The sequence below is a fragment of the Carcharodon carcharias genome, chromosome 36, assembly GCF_017639515.1.
Source record: "Carcharodon carcharias isolate sCarCar2 chromosome 36, sCarCar2.pri, whole genome shotgun sequence".
In the NCBI taxonomy this organism is placed as follows: domain Eukaryota; kingdom Metazoa; phylum Chordata; class Chondrichthyes; order Lamniformes; family Lamnidae; genus Carcharodon; species Carcharodon carcharias.
This window is the reverse complement of record NC_054502.1, coordinates 7,258,227-7,282,764: the sequence shown is the minus strand read 5'-3', so window position 1 is coordinate 7,282,764 and position 24,538 is coordinate 7,258,227.

Sequence of the window (24,538 nt, the reverse complement as noted above, 5' to 3'; positions counted from 1 at the left end):
GGACCCGTACCCCAGTGAGAGTCATTGTGTGTGGGAACTGTATCCCAGTAAGAGTCATTGTGTGTGGGATCCGTACCCCAGTGAGATTCAGTGCGTGTGGGACCCGTACCCCAGTGAGAGTCAGTGTGTGTGGGACCCGTACCCCAGTGAGAGTCAGCGTGTGTGGGATCCGTACCCCAGTGAGAGACAGTGTGTGTGCGTTTGTACCCCACTTAGAGTCAGTGTATGTGGGACCCATTCCCCAATGAGAATCAGTGTGTGTGGGACCCGTACCCCAGTGAGAATCAGTGTGTGTGGGACCCGTACCCCAGTGAGAGTGATTGTGTGTGGGAACTGTATCCCAGTAAGAGTCATTGTGTGTGGGATCCGTACCCCAGTGAAAGTCAGTGCGTGTGCGACCCGTACCCCCGTGAGAGTCAGTGTGTGTGTTACCCGTAACCCAGTGAGAGTCATTGTGTGTTCAACCCGTACCCCAGTGAGAGTCAGTGTGTATGGGACCCACACCCCAGTGTGAGTTAGTGTGTGTGTGACCCATACCCCAGTGAGAGTCAGTGTGTGTGGGACCCATACCCCAGTGAGGGTCAGTGTGTGTGGGACCTGTACCCCAGTGAGAGATAGTGTGTGTGGGACCCGTACCCCAGTGAGAGTCAGCGAGTGTGGGACCCGTACCCAAGTGAGTGACAGTGTGTGTGGTTCCCATACCCCAGTGAGAGTCAGTGTGTGTGGGACCCAAACCCCAGTGAGAGTCAGCGTGTATGGGAACCGTACCCCAGTGAGAGTTAGTGTGTGTGGGTTTGTACCCAAGTGAGAGTCAGTGTGTGTGGGACCCATTCCCCAGTGAGAATCAGTGTGTGTGGGACCCGTACCCCAGTGAGAGTCAGTGTGTTGGACCCGTACCCCAGTGAGAATCAGTGTGTGTGGAACCCGTACCCCAGTGAAAGTCATTGTGTGGGGGATCTGTACCTCAGTAAGAGTCATTGTGTGTGGGATCCGTACCCCCGTGAGAGTCAGTGTGTATGGGACCCTTACCCCAGTGAGAGTCATTGTGTGTGGGACCCGTACCCCAGTGAGAGTCAGTGTGTGTGGGAACATTACCCCAGTGAGAGTCAGTGTGTGTGGGTGCTGTACCCCAGTGAGAATCAGTGTGTGTGGGACCCATTCCCCAGTGAGAGTCAGTATGTGTGGGACCCGTACCCCAGTTAGAGTCATTGTGTGTGGGAGCTGTACCCCAGTGAAAGTCAGTGTGTGTGGGATCCGTACCCCGGTGAGAGTCAGAGTGTTTGGTAACCATACCCCAGTGAGAGTCAGTGTGTGTGGGTCCAGTACCCCAGTGAGATTCAGTGTGTGTGGGACCCATTCCCCAGTGAGAGTCAATATGTGTGGGACCCGTACCCCAGTGAGAGTTATTGTGTGTGGGAGCTGTACCCCAGTGAGAGTCAGTGTCAGTGGGACCCGTACCCCAGTGAGAGTCAGTGTGCGTGGGACTCGTAAACCAGTGAAAGTCATTGTGTGTGTGAACCATACCTCATTGAGAGTCAGTGTGAATGGGACCCATACCCCAGTGAGAGTCAGTGTGTGTGGGACCCGTACCCCAGTGACTGTCATTGTGTTTGGGACCCATACCCCAGTGAAAGTCATTGTGTGTGTGAACCATACCTCACTGAAAATCAGTGTGAATGGGACCAATACCCCAGTGAGAGTCAGTGTGTGTGGGACCCATACCCCAGTGAGAGTTAGTGGGTGTGTGACCCATACCCCAGTGAGAGTCAGTGTCTGTTGGACCAGTTCCCCAGTGAGAGTCAGTGTGTGTGTTTCCCGTACCCCAGTGAGACTTAGTGTGTGTGGGTCCCGTTCGCGAGTGAGTCGGTGTGTGTGGGACCTGTACCACAGTGAGAGTCAGTGAGTGTGGGACCCATACCCCAGTGACAGTCTTTGTGTGTGGGACCCATAACCCTGTGAGAGTCAGTGTGTGTGCGACCCGTACCCCAGTATGAGTCAGTGTGTGTGGGACCCGTACCCCAGTGAGAATCAGTGTGTGTGGGACCCGTACCCCAGTGAGAGTCATTGTCTGTGGGAAACATACCTCATTGAGAGTCATTGTGAATGGGACCCGTACCCCAGCGATAGTCAATGTGTGTGGCACCCATGCCTCAGTGAGAGTCAGTGTGTGTGGGACCTGTACCCCAGTGAGAGTCAGTGTGTGTGGGTCCCGTTCACTAGTGAGAGTCAGCGTGTGTGATACCCGTACCGCAGTGAGATTCAGTGTTTGTGGGTTTGTACCCCAGTGAGAGTCAGTGTGTGTGTGACCCATACCCCAGTGAGAGTCAGTGTGTGTTGGACCAGTTCCCCAGTGAGAGTCATTGTGTGTGGGACACGTACCCCAGTGAGAGTTAGTGTGTTTGTGTGACCCGTACCCCAGAGAGAGTCAGTGTGTGTGGGACACGTACCCCAGTGAGAGTCAGTGTGTGTGGGAAGCATACACCAGTGAGAGTCAGTGTGTGTGGGTCCTGTACCCTAGTGAGAATCAGTGTGTGTGGGACCCATTCCCCAGTGAGAGTCAGTATGTGTGGGACCCGTACCCCAGTGAGAGTCATTGTGTGTGGGATCCGTACCCCAGTGAGAGTCAGTGTGTGTGGGACCCGTACCGCAGTGAGAGTCAGTGTGTGTGTAAATCATACCTTAGTGAGATTCATTGTGTGTGGGACTCGTACCCCAGTGAGATTCAGTGTGTGTGGGAACTGTACCCCAGTGAGAGTCAGTGTGTTTGGGACCATTACCCCTGTGAGAGTCAGTGTGTGTTGGACCCATACCCTGCGAGAGTCAGTGGGTGTGCGACCCGTACCCCAGTGTGAGTCAGTGTGGGTGAGACCCGTACCCCATTGAGAGTCAGTGTGTGTGGGACACATACCCCAGTGAGAATCAGTGTATGTGGGACCCATAATCCTGTGAGAGTCAGTGTGTGTGGGACCCGTACCCCAGTGTGAGTCAGTGTGGGTGGGACCCGTACCCCAGTGAGAGTCATTGTGTGTGGGATCTGTACCCCAGTGAAAGTCAGTGTGTGTGGGACACGTACCCCAGTGAGAGTCAGTGTGTGTGTGACCCTTACCCCAGTGAGAGTCAGTGTGTGTGGGTCCAGGACCCAAGTGAGAATCAGTGTGTATGGGACCCATTCCCCAGTGAGAGTCAGTATGTGTGGGAGCCGTACCTCCGTGAGATTCATTGTGTCTCTGACCCGTACCCCAGTGAGAGTCATTGTGTGTGGGATCCGTACCCCAGTGAGAGTCATTGTGTGTGGGACCCGTACCCCAGTGAGAGTTAGTGTGTTTGTGTGACCCGCACGCCAGTGAGAGTCAGTGTGTGTGGGACCCGTACCTCAGTGAGAGTCAGTGTGTGTGGGACCTGTACCCAGTGAGAGTTAGTGCGTGTGGGTCCCGTTCGCCAGTGAGTCAATTTGTCTGGGACCTGCACCACAGTGATAGTCAGTGTGTTTGGGACCCATACCCCAGTGAGAGTCAGTGTGTGTGCGACCTGTACCCCAGTGAGAGTCAGTGTGTGTGGGACTCGTACCCCAGTGAGAGTCAGTGTGTGTGGTACCCGAACCCCAGTGAGAGTCAGTGTGTGTGGGACCCATTCCCCAGTGAGAGTGAGTGTGTGTGGGACCCGTACCCCGGTGAGAGTTATTGTGTTTGGGAACTGTACCCCAGTGAGAGTCAGTGTGTGTGGAACCCAAACCCCAGTGAGATTCAGTGTGTGTGGGACCCGTTCTCCAGTGAGAATCAGTGTGTGTAGGATCCGTACACCAATGAGAGTCATTGTGTGTGGGATCCGTACCCCAGTGAGAGTCAATGCGTGTGTTACCCGTACCGCAGTGAGAGTCATTGTGTGTGGGACCCGTACCCCAGTGAGAGTCAGTGTGTGTGGGACCCATACCCCAGTGAGAGTTAGTGTGTGTGTGACCATTACCCCAGTGGGAGTCAGTGTGTGTGGGACCCGTACCCCAGTGAGAGTCAGTGTGTGTGTGACCCGTACCCCGGTGAGAGTCATTGTGTGTGGGACCCGTACCCCAGTGAGAGTTAGTTGTTTGTGTGACCCGTACGCCTGTGAGAGTCAGTGTGTGTGGGACCCGTACCCCAGTGAGAGACAGTGTGTGTGGGAACCATACCCCAGTAAGAGTCAGTGTGTGTGGGTCCTGTACCCCAGTGAGAATCAGTGTGTGTGGGACCCATTCCCCAGTGAGAGTCCGTATGTGTGGGGCCCGTACCCCAGTGAGAGTTGGTGTGTGTGTCCCGTTCGCGAGTGAGTCGCTGTGTGTGGGACCTGTACCACAGTGAGAGTCAGTGAGTGTGGGACCCATACCCCAGTGACAGTCTTTGTGTGTGGGACCCATAACCCTGTGAGAGTCAGTGTGTGTGCGACCCGTACCCCAGTGAGAATCAGTGTGGGTGAGACCCGTACCCCAGTGAGAATCAGTGTGTGTTGGTCCCGTACCCCAGTGACAGTCTTTGTGTGTGGGAACCATACCTCATTGAGAGTCAGTGTGAATGGGACCGTACCCCAGTGGTAGTCAGTGCGTGTGGGACCCATACCCCAGTGAGAGTCAGTGTGTGTGGGACCCGTACCCCAGTGAGAGTCAGTGTGTGTGGGACCAGTACCCCAGTGAGAGTCAGTGTGTGTGGTACCCGTACCCCAGTGAGAGTCAGTGTGTGTGGGACCCGTACCCCAGTGAGAATCAGTGTGTGTGGGACCCGTACCCCAGTGAGAGTCATTGTGTGTGGGAACTGTATCCCAGTAAGAGTCATTGTGTGTGGGATCCGTACCGCAGTGAGAGTCAGTGCGTGTGGGACCCGTACCCCAGTGAGAGTCAGTGTGTGTGGGACCCGTACCCCAGTGAGAGTCAGCGTGTGTGGGATCCGTACCCCATTGAGAAACAGTGTGTGTGCGTTTGTACCCCAATTAGAGTCAGTGTATGTGGGACCCATTCCCCAGTGAGAATTAGTGTGTGTGGGACCCGTACCCCAGTGAGAATCAGTGTGTGTGGGACCCGTACCCCAGTGAGAGTGATTGTGTGTGGGAACAGTATCCCAGTAAGAGTCATTGTGTGTGGGATCCGTACCCCAGTGAGAGTCAGTGCGTGTGGGACCCGTACCCCCGTGAGAGTCAGTGTGTGTGTTACCCGTAACCCAGTGAGAGTCATTGTGTTTTCAACCCGTACCCCAGTGAGAGTCAGTGTGTATGGGACCCACACCCCAGTGTGAGTTAGTATGTGTGTGACCCATACCCCAGTGAGAGTCAGTGTGTGTGGGACCCATACCCCAGTGAGGGTCAGTGTGTGTGGGACCCGTACCCCAGTGAGAGTCAGTGTGTGTGTGACCCGTACCCCGGTGAGAGTCATTGTGTGTGGGACCCGTACCCCAGTGAGAGTTAGTTGTTTGTGTGACCCGTACGCCTGTGAGAGTCAGTGTGTGTGGGACCCGTACCCCAGTGAGAGACAGTGTGTGTGGGAACCATACCCCAGTAAGAGTCAGTGTGTGTGGGTCCTGTACCCCAGTGAGAATCAGTGTGTGTGGGACCCATTCCCCAGTGAGAGTCCGTATGTGTGGGGCCCGTACCCCAGTGAGAGTTGGTGTGTGTGTCCCGTTCGCGAGTGAGTCGCTGTGTTTGGGACCTGTACCACAGTGAGAGTCAGTGAGTGTGGGACCCATACCCCAGTGACAGTCTTTGTGTGTGGGACCCATAACCCTGTGAGAGTCAGTGTGTGTGCGACCCGTACCCCAGTGAGAATCAGTGTGGGTGAGACCCGTACCCCAGTGAGAATCAGTGTGTGTTGGTCCCGTACCCCAGTGACAGTCTTTGTGTGTGGGAACCATACCTCATTGAGAGTCAGTGTGAATGGGACCGTACCCCAGAGGTAGTCAGTGCGTGTGGGACCCATACCCCAGTGAGAGTCAGTGTGTGTGGGACCCGTACCCCAGTGAGAGTCAGTGTGTGTGGGACCAGTACCCCAGTGAGAGTCAGTGTGTGTGGTACCCGTACCCCAGTGAGAGTCAGTGTGTGTGGGACCCGTACCCCAGTGAGAATCAGTGTGTGTGGGACCCGTACCCCAGTGAGAGTCATTGTGTGTGGGAACTGTATCCCAGTAAGAGTCATTGTGTGTGGGATCCGTACCGCAGTGAGAGTCAGTGCGTGTGGGACCCGTACCCCAGTGAGAGTCAGTGTGTGTGGGACCCGTACCCAGTGAGAGTCAGCGTGTGTGGGATCCGTACCCCATTGAGAAACAGTGTGTGTGCGTTTGTACCCCAATTAGAGTCAGTGTATGTGGGACCCATTCCCCAGTGAGAATTAGTGTGTGTGGGACCCGTACCCCAGTGAGAATCAGTGTGTGTGGGACCCGTACCCCAGTGAGAGTGATTGTGTGTGGGAACTGTATCCCAGTAAGAGTCATTGTGTGTGGGATCCGTACCCCAGTGAGAGTCAGTGCGTGTGGGACCCGTACCCCCGTGAGAGTCAGTGTGTGTGTTACCCGTAACCCAGTGAGAGTCATTGTGTTTTCAACCCGTACCCCAGTGAGAGTCAGTGTGTATGGGACCCACACCCCAGTGTGAGTTAGTATGTGTGTGACCCATACCCCAGTGAGAGTCAGTGTGTGTGGGACCCATACCCCAGTGATGGTCAGTGTGTGTGGGACCCGTACCCCAGTGAGAGTCAGTGTGTGTGACCCGTACCCCGGTGAGAGTCATTGTGTGTGGGACCCGTACCCCAGTGAGAGTTAGTTGTTTGTGTGACCCGTACGCCTGTGAGAGTCAGTGTGTGTGGGACCCGTACCCCAGTGAGAGACAGTGTGTGTGGGAACCATACCCCAGTAAGAGTCAGTGTGTGTGGGTCCTGTACCCCAGTGAGAATCAGTGTGTGTGGGACCCATTCCCCAGTGAGAGTCCGTATGTGTGGGGCCCGTACCCCAGTGAGAGTTGGTGTGTGTGTCCCGTTCGCGAGTGAGTCGCTGTGTGTGGGACCTGTACCACAGTGAGAGTCAGTGAGTGTGGGACCCATACCCCAGTGACAGTCTTTGTGTGTGGGACCCATAACCCTGTGAGAGTCAGTGTGTGTGCGACCCGTACCCCAGTGAGAATCAGTGTGGGTGAGACCCGTACCCCAGTGAGAATCAGTGTGTGTTGGTCCCGTACCCCAGTGACAGTCTTTGTGTGTGGGAACCATACCTCATTGAGAGTCAGTGTGAATGGGACCGTACCCCAGTGGTAGTCAGTGCGTGTGGGACCCATACCCTAGTGAGAGTCAGTGTGTGTGGGACCCGTACCCCAGTGAGAGTCAGTGTGTGTGGGACCAGTACCCCAGTGAGAGTCAGTGTGTGTGGTACCCGTACCCCAGTGAGAGTCAGTGTGTGTGGGACCCGTACCCCAGTGAGAATCAGTGTGTGTGGGACCCGTACCCCAGTGAGAGTCATTGTGTGTGGGAACTGTATCCCAGTAAGAGTCATTGTGTGTGGGATCCGTACCGCAGTGAGAGTCAGTGCGTGTGGGACCCGTACCCCAGTGAGAGTCAGTGTGTGTGGGACCCGTACCCCAGTGAGAGTCAGCGTGTGTGGGATCCGTACCCCATTGAGAAACAGTGTGTGTGCGTTTGTACCCCAATTAGAGTCAGTGTATGTGGGACCCATTCCCCAGTGCGAATTAGTGTGTGTGGGACCCGTACCCCAGTGAGAATCAGTGTGTGTGGGACCCGTACCCCAGTGAGAGTGATTGTGTGTGGGAACTGTATCCCAGTAAGAGTCATTGTGTGTGGGATCCGTACCCCAGTGAGAGTCAGTGCGTGTGGGACCCGTACCCCCGTGAGAGTCAGTGTGTGTGTTACCCGTAACCCAGTGAGAGTCATTGTGTTTTCAACCCGTACCCCAGTGAGAGTCAGTGTGTATGGGACCCACACCCCAGTGTGAGTTAGTATGTGTGTGACCCATACCCCAGTGAGAGTCAGTGTGTGTGGGACCCATACCCCAGTGAGGGTCAGTGTGTGTGGGACCTGTACCCCAGTGAGAGATAGTGTGTGTGGGACCTGTTCGCCACTGAGTCAGTGTGTGCGGGACCTGTACCACAATGAAAGCCAGTGTGGGACCCATAAACCTTTGAGAGTCAGTGTGGGTGAGACCCGTACCCCAGTGAGAATCAGTGTGTGTGGGTCCCGTACCCCAGTGACAGTCTTTGTGTGTGGGAACCATACCTCATTGAGAGTCAGTGTGAATGGGACCGTACCCCAGTGATAGTCAGTGCGTGTGGGACCCATACCCCAGTGAGAGTCAGTGTGTGTGGGACCCGTACCCCAGTGAGAGTCAGTGTGTGTGGGACCCGTACCCCAGTGAGAGTCAGTGTGTGTGGTACCCGTATCCCAGTGAGAGTCAGTGTGTGTGGGAACAGTACCCCAGTGAGAGACAGTGTGTGTGGGTTTGTATCCCAGTGAGAGTCAGTGTATGTGGGACCCATTCCCCAGTGAGAATCAGTGTGTGTGGGACCCGTACCCCAGTGAGAGTCAGCGTGCGTGGGACCCGTACCCCAGTGAGAATCAGTGTGTGTGGGACCCGTACCCCAGTGAGAGTCATTGTGTGTGGGAACTGTATCCCAGTAAGAGTCATTGTGTGTGGGATCCGTACCCCAGTGAGAGTCAGTGCGTGTGGGACCCGTACCCCAGTGAGAGTCAGTGTGTGTGGGACCCGTACCCCAGTGAGAGTCAGCGTGTGTGGGATCCGTACCCCAGTGAGAGACAGTGTGTGTGCGTTTGTACCCCACTTAGAGTCAGTGTATGTGGGACCCATTCCCCAATGAGAATCAGTGTGTGTGGGACCCGTACCCCAGTGAGAATCAGTGTGTGTGGGACCCGTACCCCAGTGAGAGTGATTGTTTGTGGGAACTGTATCCCAGTAAGAGTCATTGTGTGTGGGATCCGTACCCCAGTGAAAGTCAGTGCGTGTGCGACCCGTACCCCCGTGAGAGTCAGTGTGTGTGTTACCCGTAACCCAGTGAGAGTCATTGTGTGTTCAACCCGTACCCCAGTGAGAGTCAGTGTGTATGGGACCCACACCCCAGTGTGAGTTAGTGTGTGTGTGACCCATACCCCAGTGAGAGTCAGTGTGTGTGGGACCCATACCCCAGTGAGGGTCAGTGTGTGTGGGACCTGTACCCCAGTGAGAGATAGTGTGTGTGGGACCTGTTCGCCAGTGAGTCAGTGTGTACGGGACCTGTACCACAATGAAAGTCAGTGTGGGACCCATAACCCTGTGAGAGTCAGTGTGGGTGAGACCCGTACCCCAGTGAGAATCAGTGTGTGTGGGTCCCGTACCCCAGTGACAGTCTTTGTGTGTGGGAACCATACCTCATTGAGAGTCAATGTGAATGGGACCCATACCCCAGTGATAGTCAGTGTGTGTGGGACCCATTCCCCAGTGAGAGTCAGTGTGTGTGGGACCTGTACCCCAGTGAGAGTTAGTGTGTGTGGGTCCTGTTCACCAGTGAGAGTCAGCGTGAGTGATACCCGTACCCCAGTGAGTGTCAGTGTGTGTGGGTTTGTACCCCAGTGAGAGTCAGTGTGTGTGGGACACATTCCCCAGTGAGAGTCAGTGTGTGTGGGACCCGTACCCCTGTGAGAGTCATTGTGTTTGGTTGCTGCATCCCAGTGAGAGACAGTGTGTGTGGGACCCGTACCCATTTGAGAGTCAGTGTGTGTGTTACCCGTACCCCAGTGAGAGTCATTGTTTGTGGGTCCCGTACCCCAGTGTGAGTCAGTGTGTGTGGGATCCGTACCCAAGGGAGAGTCAGTGTGTGGGACCCGTACCCGAGTGAGAGTCATTGTGTGTGGGACCCATACCCCAGTGAACGTTACTGTGCGTGGGAACCATACCTCATTGAGAGTCAGTGTGAATGGGACCCGTACCCCAGCGAGAGTCAGTGTGTGTGGGACCCATACCCCATTGAGAGTCAGTGTGTGTGGGACCTTTTCCCCGGTGAGTGCATGTATGTGTGGGACCCGTACCCCAGTGAGAGTCAGTGTGTGTGGTACCCGTCCCCAAGTGAGAGTCAGTGTGTGTGCTACCCAAACCCAGTGAGAGTCACTGTGTGTGGGATTCGTACCCCAGTGAGATTCTGTGTGTGTGGGTTTGTACACCAGTGACAGTCAGTGTGTGTGGGACCCGTACCCCAGTGAGAGTCAGTGTGTGTGGGACCCGTACCCCAGTGAGAGTCATTGTGTGTGCGACCCGTACCCCAGTGAGATTTAGTGTGTTTGTGTGACCCGTACGCCAGAGAGATTCAGTGTGTGTGGGACACGTACCCCAGTGAGAGTCATTGTGTGTGGTAGCTGTACCCCAGTGAGAGTCAGTTTGTGTGGGACCCGTACCCTAGTGAGAGTCAGTGTGTGTGGGACCCGTACCCCATTGAGAATCAGTGTGTGTGTGTCCCGTACCCCAGTGAGAGTCAGTGTGTGTGGGACCCATACCCCAGTGAGAGTCATTCTGTGTGGGAACTTTACCCCATAAGAGTCATTGTGTGTGGGATCCGTACCCCAGTGAGAATCAGTGTGTGTGGGACCCGTACCCCCGTGAGAGTCAGTGTGTGTGTTACCCATGCCCCATTGAGAGTCATTGTGTGTGGGACCCGTACCCCAGTGAGAGAAAGTGTGTGTGGGACCCATATACCAGAGAGAATTAGTGCGTGTGTGACGCATACCCCAGTGAGCGTCAGTATGTGTGGGACACTTACCCCAGTGAGACTCAGTGTGTGTGGGACCCGTACCCCAGTGAGAGTCATTGTGTGTGGGACCCGTACCCCTGTGAGAGTTAGTGTGTTTGTGTGACCCGTACGCCAGTGACAGTCAGTGTGTGTGGGACACGTACCCCAGTGAGAGTCAGTGTGTGTGGGAAGCATACACCAGTGAGAGTCAGTGTGTGTGTGTCCTGTACCCCAGTGAGAATCAGTGTGTGTGGGACCTGTTCCCCAGTGAGAGTCAGTATGTGTGGGACCCATTCCCCAGTGAGTGTCAGTGTGTGTGGGACCCATACCCCAGTGAGAGTCATTGTGTGTCGGAACCATACCTCATTGAGAGTCAGTGTGATTGGGACCCGTACCCCATGGATAGTCAGTGTGTGTGGGATCCGTGCTCCAGTGAGAGTCAGTGTGTGTGCGACCTGTACCCCAGTGAGAGTCAGTGTGAGTGGGTCCCGTTCACCAGTGAGAGTCAGCGTGTCTGATACCCGTACACCAGTGAGTGTCAGTGTGTGTGGGTTTGTACCCCAGTGAGAATCGGTGTGTGTTGGACCCATTCCCCAGTGAGTGTCAGTGTATGTGGGACCTGTACCCCTGTAAGAGTCATTGTGTTTGGGTGCTGTACCCCAGTGAGAGTCAGTGTGTGTTGGACCCGTAGCCCAATGAGTGTCAGTGTGTGTGGGACCCTTACCCCAGTGATAATCGGTGAATGTGGGACCCGTACCCCCGTGAGAGTCAGTGTGTGTGTTACCCGTACCCCAGTGAGAGTCATTGTGTGTGGGACCCGTACCCCAGTTAGAGTCAGTGTGTGTGGGATCCGTACCACAGTGAGAGTCAGTGTGTGTGGGACCCATATAGCAGTGAGATTTAGTGCGTCTGTGACCCATACCCCAGTGAGCGTCAGTGTGTGTGGGACCCGTACCCCAGTGAGACTCAGTGTGTGTGTGACCCGTACCCCAGTGAGAGTCATTGTGTGTGGGACCCGTACCCCAGTGAGAGTCAGTGTGTGTGGGAAGCATACACCAGTGAGAGTCAGTGTGTGTGGGTCCTGTACCCTAGTGAGAATCAGTGTGTGTGGGACCCATTCCCCAGTGAGAGTCAGTATGTGTGGAATCCGTACCCCAGTGAGAGTCATTGTGTGTGGGAGCTGTACCCCAGTGAGAGTCAGTTTTTGTGGGACCCGTACCCCAGTGAAAGTCAGTGTGTGTGGGACCCATACCCCATTGAGAATCAGTGTGTGTGGGACCCGTACCCCAGTGAGAGTCAGTTTGTGTGGGACCCGTACCCCAGTGAGAATCAGTGTGTGTGGGACCCATACCCCAGTGCGAGTCATTGTGTGCGGGATCTTTACCCCATAAGAGTCATTGTGTGTGGGATCCATACCCCAGTGAGAGTCAGTGCGTATGGGACCCGTACCCCCGTGAGAGTCTGTGTGTTTGTTACCCGTACCCCAGTGAGAGTCATTGTGTGTGGGACCCATACCCAAGTGAGAGTCAGTGTGTGTGGGACCCATACCCCAGTGAGAGTTAGTTTGTGTGTGACCCATACCCCAGTAAGAGTCAGTGTGTGTGGGACCCGTACCCCAGTGTGAGTTATTGTGTGTGTGTCCCGCTCGCCAGTGAGTCAGTGTGTGTGGGACCTGTTCCACAGTGAGAGTCAGTGTGAATGGGACCCATTCCCCAGTGAGTGTTAGTTTGTTTGTGACCCATACCCCAGTGAGAGTCAGTGTGTGTGAGACCCGTATCCCAGTGAGAGTCAGTGTGTGGGACCTGTACCCCAGTGAGAGTTATTGTGTGTGGGTCCCGTTCGCCAGTGAGTCAGTGTGTGTGGGACCTGTTCCACAGTGAGAGTCAGTGTGTGTTGGACCCATACCCCCAGTAAAATTCAGTGTGTGTGGGACCCATAACCCTGTGAGAGTCAGTGTGTGTGCGACCCGTGCCCCAGTGTGGGGAAGTGTGTGTGGGACCCGTACCCCAGTGAGAGTCAGTGTGTGTGGGAACCATAACTCATTGAGAGTCAGTGTGAATGGGACCCGTACCCCAGTGAGAGTCAGTGTGTGTGGGAACCATAACTCATTGAGAGTCAGTGTGTGTGGGACCCGTACCCCAGTGAGAGTCAGTTTGTGTGGGACCCGTACCCCCGTGAGAATCAGTGTGTGTGGAGCCATACCCCAGTGCGAGTGATTGTGTGTGGGAACTTTACCCCATAAGAGTCATTGTGTATGGGATCCGTACCCCAGTGATAGTCAGTGCGTGTGGGACCCGTACCCCAGTGAGAGTCAGTGTGTGTGGGAAGCATACATCAGTGAGAGTCAGTGTGTGTGGGTCCTGTACCCTAGTGAGAATCAGTGTGTGTGGGACCCATTCCCCAGTGAGAGTCAGTATGTGTGGGACCCGTACCCCAGTGAGAGTCAGTTTGTGTGGGACCCGTACCCCATTGAGAATCAGTGTGTGTGGGACCCGTACCCCAGTGAGAGTCAGTGTGTGTGGGAGCCATACCCCAGTGCGAGTCATTGTGTGTGGGAACTTTACCCCATAAGAGTCATTGTGTATGGGATCCGTACCCCAGTGAGAGTCAGTGCGTATGGGACCCGTACCCCAGTGAGAGTTAGTTTGTGTGTGACCCATACCCCAGTGAGAATCACTGTGTGTGGGACCCGTACCCCAGTGAGAGTTATTGTGTGTGGGTCCCGCTCGCCAGTGAGTCAGTGTGTGTGGGACCTGTTCCACAGTGAGAGTCAGTGTGAATGGGACCGTACCCCAGTGATAGTCAGTGCGTGTGGGACCCATACCCCAGTGAGAGTCAGTGTGTGTGAGACCCGTACCCCAGTGAGAGTCAGTGTGTGTGGGACCCGTACCCCAGTGAGAGTCAGTGTGTTTTCAACCCGTACCCCAGTGAGAGTCAGTGTGTATGGGACCCACACCCCAGTGTGAGTTAGTATGTGTGTGACCCATACCCCAGTGAGAGTCAGTGTGTGTGGGACCCATACCCCAGTGAGGGTCAGTGTGTGTGGGACCCGTACCCCAGTGAGAGTCAGTGTGTGTGACCCGTACCCCGGTGAGAGTCATTGTGTGTGGGACCCGTACCCCAGTGAGAGTTAGTTGTTTGTGTGACCCGTACGCCTGTGAGAGTCAGTGTGTGTGGGACCCGTACCCCAGTGAGAGACAGTGTGTGTGGGAACCATACCCCAGTAAGAGTCAGTGTGTGTGGGTCCTGTATCCCAGTGAGAATCAGTGTGTGTGGGACCCATTCCCCAGTGAGAGTCCGTATGTGTGGGGCCCGTACCCCAGTGAGAGTTGGTGTGTGTGTCCCGTTCGCGAGTGAGTCGCTGTGTGTGGGACCTGTACCACAGTGAGAGTCAGTGAGTGTGGGACCCATACCCCAGTGACAGTCTTTGTGTGTGGGACCCATAACCCTGTGAGAGTCAGTGTGTGTGCGACCCGTACCCCAGTGAGAATCAGTGTGGGTGAGACCCGTACCCCAGTGAGAATCAGTGTGTGTTGGTCCCGTACCCCAGTGACAGTCTTTGTGTGTGGGAACCATACCTCATTGAGAGTCAGTGTGAATGGGACCGTACCCCAGTGGTAGTCAGTGCGTGTGGGACCCATACCCTAGTGAGAGTCAGTGTGTGTGGGACCCGTACCCCAGTGAGAGTCAGTGTGTGTGGGACCAGTACCCCAGTGAGAGTCAGTGTGTGTGGTACCCGTACCCCAGTGAGAGTCAGTGTGTGTGGGACCCGTACCCCAGTGAGAATCAGTGTGTGTGGGACCCGTACCCCAGTGAGAGTCATTGTGTGTGGGAACTGTATCCCAGTAAGAGTCATTGTGTGTGGGATCCGTACCGCAGTGAGAGTCAGTGCGTGTGGGACCCGTACCCCAGTGAGAGTCAGTGTGTGTGGGACCCGTACCCCAGTGAGAGTCAGCGTGTGTGGGATCCGTACCCCATTGAGAAACAGTGTGTGTGCGTTTGTACCCCAATTAGAGTCAGTGTATGTGGGACCCATTCCCCAGTGAGAATTAGTGTGTGTGGGACCCGTACCCCAGTGAGAATCAGTGTGTGTGGGACCCGTACCCCAGTGAGAGTGATTGTGTGTGGGAACTGTATCCCAGTAAGAGTCATTGTGTGTGGGATCCGTACCCCAGTGAGAGTCAGTGCGTGTGGGACCCGTACCCCCGTGAGAGTCAGTGTGTGTGTTACCCGTAACCCAGTGAGAGTCATTGTGTTTTCAACCCGTACCCCAGTGAGAGTCAGTGTGTATGGGACCCACACCCCAGTGTGAGTTAGTATGTGTGTGACCCATACCCCAGTGAGAGTCAGTGTGTGTGGGACCCATACCCCAGTGAGGGTCAGTGTGTGTGGGACCTGTACCCCAGTGAGAGATAGTGTGTGTGGGACCTGTTCGCCACTGAGTCAGTGTGTGCGGGACCTGTACCACAATGAAAGCCAGTGTGGGACCCATAAACCTGTGAGAGTCAGTGTGGGTGAGACCCGTACCCCAGTGAGAATCAGTGTGTGTGGGTCCCGTACCCCAGTGACAGTCTTTGTGTGTGGGAACCATACCTCATTGAGAGTCAGTGTGAATGGGACCGTACCCCAGTGATAGTCAGTGCGTGTGGGACCCATACCCCAGTGAGAGTCAGTGTGTGTGGTACCCGTATCCCAGTGAGAGTCAGTGTGTGTGGGAACAGTACCCCAGTGAGAGACAGTGTGTGTGGGTTTGTATCCCAGTGAGAGTCAGTGTATGTGGGACCCATTCCCCAGTGAGAATCAGTGTGTGTGGGACCCGTACCCCAGTGAGAGTCAGCGTGCGTGGGACCCGTACCCCAGTGAGAATCAGTGTGTGTGGGACCCGTACCCCAGTGAGAGTCATTGTGTGTGGGAACTGTATCCCAGTAAGAGTCATTGTGTGTGGGATCCGTACCCCAGTGAGAGTCAGTGCGTGTGGGACCCGTACCCCAGTGAGAGTCAGTGTGTGTGGGACCCGTACCCCAGTGAGAGTCAGCGTGTGTGGGATCCGTACCCCAGTGAGAGACAGTGTGTGTGCGTTTGTACCCCACTTAGAGTCAGTGTATGTGGGACCCATTCCCCAATGAGAATCAGTGTGTGTGGGACCCGTAACCCAGTGAGAATCAGTGTGTGTGGGACCCGTACCCCAGTGAGAGTGATTGTGTGTGGGAACTGTATCCCAGTAAGAGTCATTGTGTGTGGGATCCGTACCCCAGTGAAAGTCAGTGCGTGTGCGACCCGTACCCCCGTGAGAGTCAGTGTGTGTGTTACCCGTAACCCAGTGAGAGTCATTGTGTGTTCAACCCGTACCCCAGTGAGAGTCAGTGTGTATGGGACCCACACCCCAGTGTGAGTTAGTGTGTGTGTGACCCATACCCCAGTGAGAGTCAGTGTGTGTGGGACCCATACCCCAGTGAGGGTCAGTGTGTGTGGGACCTGTACCCCAGTGAGAGATAGTGTGTGTGGGACCTGTTCGCCAGTGAGTCAGTGTGTGCGGGACCTGTACCACAATGAAAGTCAGTGTGGGACCCATAACCCTGTGAGAGTCAGTGTGGGTGAGACCCGTACCCCAGTGAGAATCAGTGTGTGTGGGTCCCGTACCCCAGTGACAGTCTTTGTGTGTGGGAACCATACCTCATTGAGAGTCAATGTGAATGGGACCCATACCCCAGTGATAGTCAGTGTGTGTGGGACCCATTCCCCAGTGAGAGTCAGTGTGTGTGGGACCTGTACCCCAGTGAGAGTTAGTGTGTGTGGGTCCTGTTCACCAGTGAGAGTCAGCGTGAGTGATACCCGTACCCCAGTGAGTGTCAGTGTGTGTGGGTTTGTACCCCAGTGAGAGTCAGTGTGTGTGGGACACATTCCCCAGTGAGAGTCAGTGTGTGTGGGACCCGTACCCCTGTGAGAGTCATTGTGTTTGGTTGCTGCATCCCAGTGAGAGACAGTGTGTGTGGGACCCGTACCCATTTGAGAGTCAGTGTGTGTGTTACCCGTACCCCAGTGAGAGTCATTGTTTGTGGGTCCCGTACCCCAGTGTGAGTCAGTGTGTGTGGGATCCGTACCCAAGGGAGAGTCAGTGTGTGGGACCCGTACCCGAGTGAGAGTCATTGTGTGTGGGACCCATACCCCAGTGAACGTTACTGTGCGTGGGAACCATACCTCATTGAGAGTCAGTGTGAATGGGACCCGTACCCCAGCGAGAGTCAGTGTGTGTGGGACCCATACCCCATTGAGAGTCAGTGTGTGTGGGACCTTTTCCCCGGTGAGTGCATGTATGTGTGGGACCCGTACCCCAGTGAGAGTCAGTGTGTGTGGTACCCGTCCCCAAGTGAGAGTCAGTGTGTGTGCTACCCAAACCCAGTGAGAGTCACTGTGTGTGGGATTCGTACCCCAGTGAGATTCTGTGTGTGTGGGTTTGTACACCAGTGACAGTCAGTGTGTGTGGGACCCGTACCCCAGTGAGAGTCAGTGTGTGTGGGACCCGTACCCCAGTGAGAGTCATTGTGTGTGCGACCCGTACCCCAGTGAGATTTAGTGTGTTTGTGTGACCCGTACGCCAGAGAGATTCAGTGTGTGTGGGACACGTACCCCAGTGAGAGTCATTGTGTGTGGTAGCTGTACCCCAGTGAGAGTCAGTTTGTGTGGGACCCGTACCCTAGTGAGAGTCAGTGTGTGTGGGACCCGTACCCCATTGAGAATCAGTGTGTGTGTGTCCCGTACCCCAGTGAGAGTCAGTGTGTGTGGGACCCATACCCCAGTGAGAGTCATTCTGTGTGGGACCCGTACCCCAGTGAGAGTCAGTGTGTGTGGGACCCATATACCAGTGAGAGTTAGTGCGTGTGTGACGCATACCCCAGTGAGCGTCAGTATGTGTGGGACACTTACCCCAGTGAGACTCAGTGTGTGTGGGACCCATACCCCAGTGAGAGTCATTGTGTGTGGGACCCGTACCCCTGTGAGAGTTAGTGTGTTTGTGTGACCCGTACGCCAGTGACAGTCAGTGTGTGTGGGACACGTACCCCAGTGAGAGTCAGTGTGTGTGGGAAGCATACACCAGTGAGAGTCAGTGTGTGTGTGTCCTGTACCCCAGTGAGAATCAGTGTGTGTGGGACCTGTTCCCCAGTGAGAGTCAGTATGTGTGGGACCCATTCCCCAGTGAGTGTCAGTGTGTGTGGGACCCATACCCCAGTGAGAGTCATTGTGTGTCGGAACCATACCTCATTGAGAGTCAGTGTGATTGGGACCCGTACCCCATGGATAGTCAGTGTGTGTGGGATCCGTGCTCCAGTGAGAGTCAGTGTGTGTGCGACCTGTACCCCAGTGAGAGTCAGTGTGAGTGGGTCCCGTTCACCAGTGAGAGTCAGCGTGTCTGATACCCGTACACCAGTGAGTGTCAGTGTGTGTGGGTTTGTACCCCAGTGAGAATCGGTGTGTGTTGGACCCATTCCCCAGTGAGTGTCAGTGTATGTGGGACCTGTACCCCTGTAAGAGTCATTGTGTTTGGGTGCTGTACCCCAGTGAGAGTCAGTGTGTGTGGGACCCATACCCCATTGAGAATCAGTGTGTGTGGGACCCGTACCCCAGTGAGAGTCAGTTTGTGTGGGACCCGTACCCCAGTGAGAATCAGTGTGTGTGGGACCCATACCCCAGTGCGAGTCATTGTGTGCGGGATCTTTACCCCATAAGAGTCATTGTGTGTGGGATCCATACCCCAGTGAGAGTCAGTGCGTATGGGACCCGTACCCCCGTGAGAGTCTGTGTGTTTGTTACCCGTACCCCAGTGAGAGTCATTGTGTGTGGGACCCATACCCAAGTGAGAGTCAGTGTGTGTGGGACCCATACCCCAGTGAGAGTTAGTTTGTGTGTGACCCATACCCCAGTAAGAGTCAGTGTGTGTGGGACCCGTACCCCAGTGTGAGTTATTGTGTGTGTGTCCCGCTCGCCAGTGAGTCAGTGTGTGTGGGACCTGTTCCACAGTGAGAGTCAGTGTGAATGGGACCCATTCCCCAGTGAGTGTTAGTTTGTTTGTGACCCATACCCCAGTGAGAGTCAGTGTGTGTGAGACCCGTATCCCAGTGAGAGTCAGTGTGTGGGACCTGTACCCCAGTGAGAGTTATTGTGTGTGGGTCCCGTTCGCCAGTGAGTCAGTGTGTGTGGGACCTGTTCCACAGTGAGAGTCAGTGTGTGTTGGACCCATACCCCCAGTAAAATTCAGTGTGTGTGGGACCCATAACCCTGTGAGAGTCAGTGTGTGTGCGACCCGTGCCCCAGTGTGGGGAAGTGTGTGTGGGACCCGTACCCCAGTGAGAGTCAGTGTGTGTGGGAACCATAACTCATTGAGAGTCAGTGTGAATGGGACCCGTACCCCAGTGAGAGTCAGTGTGTGTGGTTCCCGTACCCCAGTGAGAGTCAGTGTGTGTGGGACCCATTCCCCAGTGAGAGTCAGTGTGTATGGGACCCGTACCCCAGTGAGAGTCAGCGTGTGTGGTTCCCGTACCCCAGTGAGAGTTAGTGTGTGTGTGACCCATACCCCAGTGAGAGTCATTGTTTTTGGGACCCGTACCCCAGTGAGGGTCAGTGTGCGTGGGACCTGTACCCCATTGAGAGTTAGTGTGTTTGTGTGACCCGTACGCCAGTGAGAGTCAGTGTGTGTGGGACACGTACCCCAGTGAGAGTCAGTGTGTGTGGGAAGCATACACCAGTGAGAGTCAGTGTGTGTGTGTCCTGTACCCCAGTGAGAATCAGTGTGTGTGGGACCCATTCCCCTGTGAGTCAGTATGTGTGGGACCCGTACCCCAGTGAGGGTCAGTGTGTGTGGGACCCGTACCCCAGTGTGAGTCAGTGTGGGTGGGACCCGTCCCCCAGTGAGAATCAGTGTATGTGGCACCCGTACCCCAGTGAGAGTCATTGTGTGTGGGACCCATACCCCAGTGAGAGTCAGTGTGTTTGGGAACCATACCTCATTGAGAGTCAGTGTGAATGGGACCCGTACCCCAGTGATAGTCAGTGTGTGTGGGACCCGTGCCCCAGTGAGAGTCATTGTGTGTGGGACCTGTACCCCAGTGAGAGTCAGTGCGTGTGGGTCCCGTTCACCTGTGAGAGTCAGCGTGTGTGATACCCGCACCCCAGTGAGAGTAGGTGTGTGTGGGTTTGTACCCCAGTGAGAATCAGTGTGTGTGGGACCCGTACCCCTGTGAGAGTCATTATGTTTGGGTGCTGTACCCCAGTAAGAGTCAGTGCGTGTTGGACCCGTACCCCAGTGAGAGTCAGTGCGTGTTGCACCCGTACCACAGTGAGAATCAGTGTGTGTGGGACCCATATACCAGTGAGAGTTAGTGCGTGTGTGACCCATACCCCAGGGAGCGTCAGTGTGTGTGGGATCCTTACCCCAGTGAGAGTCAGTGTGTGTGGGACCCGTACCCCAGTGAGAGTCACTGTGTGTGGGACCCGTACCCCAGTGAGAGTTAGTGTGTTTGTGTGACCCGTACGCCAGTGAGAGTCAGTGTGTGTGGACCCATTACCCTGTGAGAGTCAGTGTGTGTGCGACATGAACCCCAGTGTGAGTCAATGTGGGTGTTACCGGTACCCCAGTGAGAGTCAGTGTGTGTGGGACCCGTACCCCAGTGAGAGTCAGTGTGTGTGGGAGCCGTATCCCAGTGAGAGTCATTGTGTGTGGGTCCCGGACCCAAGTGAGAGTCAGTGTGTGTCGGACCCGTACCCCAATGAGAGTCAGTGTGTGTGGGACCCGTAGCCCAGTGAGAATCAGTGAGTGTGGGACCCGTACCCCCGTGAGAGTCAGTGTGTATGTTACCCGTACCCCAGTGAGAGTCATTGTGCGTGGGACCCGTACCCCAGTGAGAGTTAGTGTGTTTGTGTGACCCGTACGCCAGTGACAGTCAGTGTGTGTGGGACAGGTACCCCAGTGAGAGTCAGTGTGTGTGGGAAGCATACACCAGTGAGAGTCAGTGTGTGTGGGTCCTGTACCCCAGTGAGAATCAGTGTGTGTGGGATCCGTGCCCCAGTGAGAGTCAGTGTGAGTGGATCCCGTTCAGCAGTGAGATTCAGCGTGTGTGATACCCGTACCCCAGTGAGAGTCAGTGTGTGTGGGTTTGTACCCCAGTGAGAATCAGTGTGTGTGGGACCCATTCCCCAGTGAGAGTCAGTGTGTGTGGGACCCATAACCCTGTGAGAGTCAGTGTGTGTGGGACCCGTACCCCAGTGTGAGTCAGTGCGGGTGGGACCCGTCCCCCAGTGTGAATCAGTGTATGTGGCAACCGTACCCCAGTGAGAGTCATTGTGTGTGGGACCCATATCCCAGTGAGTGTCATTGTGTTTGGGAACCATACCTCATTGAGAGTCAGTGTGAATGGTACACGTACCCCAGTGATAGTCAGTGTGTGTGGGACCCGTGCCCCAGTGAGAGTCAGTGTGTGTGGGACCTGTACCCCAGTGAGAGTCAGTGTGTGTGGGTCCCGTTCACCAGTGAGAGTCAGCGTGTGTGATACCCGCACCCCAGTGAGACTCAGTGTGTGTGGATTTGTACCCCAGTGAGAATCAGTGTGTGTGGGACCCATTCCCCAGTGAGAGTCAGTGTGTGTGGGACCCATATACCAGTGAGAGTTAGTGCGTGTGTGACCCATACCCCAGGGAGCGTCAGTGTGTGTGGGACCCTTACCGCAGTGAGAGTCAGTGTGTATGGGACCCGTACCCCAGTGAGAGTCATTGTGTGTGGGACCCGTACCCCAGTGAGAGTTAGTGTGTTTGTGTGACCCGTACGCCAGTGAGAGTCAGTGTGTGTGGACCCATTACCTTGTGAGAGTCAGTGTGTGTGCGACCTGTACCCCAGTGTGAGTCAGTGTGGGTGGTACCCGTAACCCAGTGAGAGTCAGTGTGTGTGGGACCTGTACCCCAGTGAGAGTCAGTTTGTGTGGGAGCAGTACCCCAGTGAGAGTCATTGTGTGTGGGTCCCGTACCCCAGTGAGAGTCAGCGTGTGCGGTTCCCGTACCTCAGTGAGTGGCACTGTGTGTGCGACCCATACCCCAGTGAGATTCATTGTGTGTGGGACCTGTACCCCAGTGAGAGTCAGTGTGTGTGGGAGCCGTAACCCAGTGAGAGTCATTGTGTGTGGGTCCCGGACCCCAGTGAGAGTCAGTGTGTGTTGGACCCGTACCCCAATGAGAGTCAGTGTGTGTGGGACCGTACCCCAGTGAGAATCAGTGAGTGTGGGACCCGTACCCCCGTGAGAGTCAGTGTGTGTGTTACCCGTACCCCAGTGAGAGTCATTGTGTGTGGGACCCGTACCCCAGTGAGAGTTAGTGTGTTTGTGTGACCCGTACGCCAGTGAGAGTCAGTGTGTGTGGGACACGTACCCCAGTGAGAGTCAGTGTGTGTGGGAAGCATACACCAGTGAGAGTCACTGTGTGTGGGTCCTGTACCCCAGTGAGAATCAGTGTGTGTGGGACCCATTCCCCAGTGAGTCAGTATGTGTGCGACCCGTACCCCAGTGAGGGTCAGTGTGTGTGGGACCTGTACCCCAGTGAGAGTTAGTGTGTGTGGTCCCGTTCACCAGTGAGTCAGCGTGTGTGGGACCTGTACCACAGTGAGTGTCAATGTGTGTGGGACCCATATCCCAGTGAGAGTCATTGTGTGTCGGAACCATACCTCATTGAGAGTCAGTGTGAATGGGACCCGTACCCCATGGATAGTCAGTGTGTGTGGGATCCGCGCCCCAGCGAGAGTCAGTGTGAGTGGGTCCCGTTCACCAGTGAGAGTCAGCGTGTGTGATACCCGTGCCCCATTGAGAGTCAGTGTGTGTGGGTTTGTACCCCAGTGAGAATCAGTGTGTGTGGGACCCATTCCCCAGTGAGAGTCAGTGTGTGTGGGACCCATACCCCAGTGAGAGTGTGTGTGTGGGACCCATAACCCTGTGAGAGTCAGTGTTTGTGGGACCCGTACCCCAGTGTGAGTCAGTGTGGGTGGGACCCGTCCCCCAGTGAGAATCAGTGTATGTGGCACCCGTACCCCAGTGAGACTCATTGTGTGTGGGACCCATACCCCAATGAGAGACAGTGTGTTTGGGAACCATACCTCATTGAGAGTCAGTGTGAATGGGACCCGTACCCCAGTGATAGTCAGTGTGTGTGGGACCCGTGCCCCAGTGAGAGTCAGTGTGTGCGGGACCTGTACTCCAGTGAGAGTCAGTGTGTGTGGGTCCCGTTCACCTGTGAGAGTCAGCGTGTGTGATACCCGCACCCCAGTGAGAGTCAGTGTGTGTGGGTTTGTACCCCAGTGAGAATCAGTGTGTGTGGGACCCATTCCCCAGTGAGAGTCAGTGTGTTTGGGACCCGTACCCCTGTGAGAGTCATTGTGTTTGGGTGCTGTACCCCAGTAAGAGTCAGTGCGTGTTGGACCCGTACCCCAGTGAGAGTCAGTGCGTGTGGGACCTGTACCCCAGTGAGCGTCATTGTGTGTGGGACCCGTACCCCAGTGAGAGTTAGTGTGTTTGTGTGACCCGTACGCCAGTGAGAGTCAGTGCGTGTGGCTCACGTACCCCAGTGAGAGTCAGTGTGTGTGGACCCATTACCTTGTGAGAGTCAGTTTGTGTGTGAGCAGTACCCCTGTGAGAGTCATTGTGTGTGGGTCCCGTACCCCAGTTAGAGTCAGCGTGTGTGGTTCCCGTACCCCAGTGAGTGTCATTGTGTGTGGGAACCATACCTCAGTGAGAGTCATTGTGTGTGGGCTCCGTACCCCAGTGAGAGTCAGTGTGTTTGGGACCCGTACCCCAGTGAGAGTCAGTGTGTGTGGGACCCATAACCCTGTGAGAGTCAGTGTGTTTGCGACCCGTACCCCAGTGTGGGGAAGTGTGGGTGGGACCCGTACCCCAGTGAGAGTCAATGTGTGTGGGACCCGTACCACAGTGAGATTCATTGTGTGTGGGAACCATACCTCATTGAGAGTCAGTGTGAATGGGACCCGTACCCCAGTGAGAGTCAGTGTGTGTTGTTCCCATACCCCAGTGAGAGTCAGTGTGTGTGGGACCCATTCCCCAGTGAGAGTCAGTGTGTGTGGGACCCGTACCCCAGTGAGAGTCAGTGTGTGTTGTTCCCGTACCCCAGTGAGAGTCAGTGTGTGTGGGACCCATTCCCCAGTGAGAGTCAGTGTGTGTGAGACCCGTACCCCAGTGAGAGTCAGTGTGTGTGGGACCCCTACCCCAGTGAGAGTCATTGTTTTTGGGACCCGTACCCCAGTGAGAGTCAGTGTGTGTGGGATCCGTACCCCAGTGAGAGTCAGTGTGTGTGGGACCCATATACCAGTGAGAGTTAGTGCGTGTGTGACCCTTACCCCGGTGAGCGTCAGTGTGTGTGTGACCCGTACCCCAGTGAGAGTTAGTGTGTTTGTGTGACCTGTACGCCAGTGAGAGTCTGTTTGTGTGGACCCATTACCCTGTGAGAGTCAGTGTGTGTGCGACCCGTGCCCCAGTGTGAGTCAGTGTGGGTGGTAGCCGTACACCAGTGAGAGTCAGTGTGTGTGGGACCTGTACCCCAGTGAGAGTCATTGTGTGTGGGACCCATACCAGTGAGAGTCATTGTGTGTGGGAGCAGTTCCCCAGTGAGAGTCATTGTGTGTGGGTCCCGTACCCCAGTGAGAGTCATTGTGTGTGGGAGCAGTTCCCCAGTGAGAGTCAGTGTGTGTGGGAGCAGTTCCCCAGTGAGAGTCATTGTGTGTGGGTCCCGTACCCCAGTGAGTGTCATTGTGTGTGGGAACCATACCT